Below are 2908 nucleotides of genomic sequence, written 5' to 3' on the forward strand. Positions count from 1 at the left end.
GGGGCAGGTATCTGGGGGGCTGGGGGAGTGGGTGGGGACAGCAGGGGTCCCCCCCATGGTCCCCTCCTCCAGCCCCCCCAACTCCCTACTTACCTGCAGTGGAGCCTGGGTCCAGCTCCCTGAGGCTGACACGCTGCCTGCCCTGCATGGGCGTCTCTGTGGAGGACCAGATCATCTCCATGGAGGACCCAGCCTTTGGTTGCCTCACGCCATAGTCCATGATCATGCCCTGCCCCACTTTTTTTCCTTCTCTTTTTTTTGATCCCTGGATATCCAGGGGTCTAACTTTGCCCCCGCACTGCAAACTTGCAGTGGGGGAAACCTTTTCCCATTCCTGCACATGCCTCTTGCAGCATCTCAAAGGGGTTTCATATGCTGCAAGAGGCATGTGTGGGCTCATCTGGATGCGTCCCTTAGGTGTATTTGCATTACTTGAAAAGAATAAGGGCCAAAATTCAAATAGACTTCCCCTGTATTATCATATATTATTTGTTTTAATTTTGTTTAAGCTGGTAGCATGCACAATCTTATTGCATGATTTTGCCAATGGCCTGTACTCTTTAACATCTTTATGACCTAGATGACGGAGCGGGAAGTGCAGTGATTAAGTTTGTGGATGACACCAAGCTGTTGGGAAATACTGGAATATCTGAGGGCAGGGCAAGTATCCAGGATGACCTTGACAGCCTGGTCCTATGGGCAGAATGCATTCAGATGAAGTTCAACAGGGGTAAGTGCCGGGTCCTTCATCTGGGTATGTAAAAACTTCACCAAATTTATATGATAAAGGTTATAGCCACCACCCACATATCTAAACCAGTGGGTGGTGCCCACTGGCTGGCACTGCATCTGAAAGGAACCTGGCGGTGACAGTCAATCAAAGGATGAATATGAGTCAGCAGTGTGATGAAGCCACCAACAGGGCAAATAGAACTTTGGCCTGTATTAGCCAATGTGTTGCCAGTAGATCCTGAGAGGTGTTCCTCCCTCTCTGTTCACCATTGGTGAGGCCACAGCTGGAGTACTGTGTCCAGTTCTGGGCACCACATTTGAAAAAGGGTATGGATAAGCTCTAAAGGGTACAGAGAAGGGCCATTCGCATGATCGGGGCCTGGGAGATAGGCCCTATGAGAAGAGACTCTGGGAACTAGGCTTGTTCAGTCTGAGTAAGAGAAGATTGAGAGGTGACTTGATAGCCACCTACAAGTATGTTACAGGTGAACATCAAGATCTAGGAGAGGAACTCTTCAGAAAGGCACCCTTCAGGAGAATGAGATCCAATGGGCACAAGCTAGTTGGGGAAAAATTTAGGCTAGACATAAGGAAAAACTTATTTTCCATAAGGGTAACTAGAATCTGAAACACACTCCCAGTAGAGGTGGTGCGGTCACAATCCCTGGAGGTGTTCAAGAGGAGATGGACAAGCACCTTGTGGACTTCATTTGAACCCAATTACCTCCTGCCTATGGCAGGGGACCAGACTCGATGATGTTACAGGCCTCTTCCAGTTCTTCTATAACCATATGAATCTATGATTCTATAACCATAAAGTATTTAACTGTACTTTTATACTATATATAATTTTATTGTCAGTTTTTTCTGTTGTTTTTTTTTAAGCTGTAAATAAATTGAAATGAAAGAAGTAAATAAGACTTGGGATGCAAATTAAGACAAAGGTGTCATTTTGATAACATCCTCTCTGTATTTCTTTTTCTTAATACCTGAAGATATGAAATTTCTGTTTGGTATTATTCAGAATCATCCAATATTAACACCATCATTTTGGGGCTGCAGTTTATTTCCACCCACAAGTGTATTTTGGATAAATACAGTCCTTATATAAGTACTGCATTAAGAGTAATGCATACCAGTTAATGGTGATTCTCAGCGCCTTGTTACATATCAATTTTAGATGGCTTCTGGAGCTCTTAACTCCTGGATTGTCCACATATTTGTCAATCAGTGGTGGGTGCTACATGACTTGTGCCCTTTCTGACATGTCTTTTCTTCTGCTATAACAGGTAAGGGGTTACCATCACCCTTACCCTTCCCTGTTGATAAAAAAACTCTCCTGCCATGACTTTGATGTTAAGTATTCTGGTTCTTATTTATTACAGGGTTATGTACACATTCCCCAATGAGAGGAAGTTTACCATGACACAGGGCAAAAAAGATTTTTACTGATGTGAAAAATACCCTAAGGAAAAAAATGAGGCTCCACCATCCCCTGCATTCCAGCCTCATGCCACATGACACACAGGATTCCTTTCAGAGTGTTAATGTAAAAATGAAACAGTCCAAAAAACACTAAGCACACAAAATAAAGTCATGTTTTAACTGTTGCCTATGGCTCTTCTTATGTTTAAACTTATATTCCTATTTTTTCCAGCATCCCAATCATCACCACTGGGCTGCCACTCCTTCTGGCTACCCTCTGGTGTGTTTCTTACCCAATTGTGGTGTGTCTCTTACCCAACCGCTAGCCTCAATTGTAGCCCACAGGATCCCTCCTTCATCCCTGTGCTCCCTGGGACTCTTCCACAACCTGCTTCCCAACTGTTCTTCTCCCTCCTCCTCTCCAGGGTGTGTCCACTCCCTCTTCTCCCTCCTGGGCTCTGGCATTTGTTGTTTTCTCCTGGTCATGCCTCCTGGGCATTCCCTCCCTCACCACTCTCCCTGGTGTCTCTCCCCAACTCAGTGCTGTTCCAGCTCAGGGGTGCTGGCTTTATTCCCCAGCTAAGGGCTCTTCTCACATCACTCCTCGGCTCAAGGCTTCTCTCAGCTGAGTTCTTTAGCTTGGGGCTGCTCTCAGCCAAGCTCTGCTGGCTCCTCTGGAGTTGGCATTCACTCCAGGACAGCCCCCTCCTGTCTCCTGGCATTTCCTGGCAAGCTGAGAGGAGGCTGGTTT

The sequence above is a fragment of the Alligator sinensis genome, unplaced genomic scaffold (assembly GCF_000455745.1).
Source record: "Alligator sinensis unplaced genomic scaffold, ASM45574v1 scaffold271_1, whole genome shotgun sequence".
NCBI classification, from domain to species: Eukaryota; Metazoa; Chordata; order Crocodylia; family Alligatoridae; genus Alligator; species Alligator sinensis.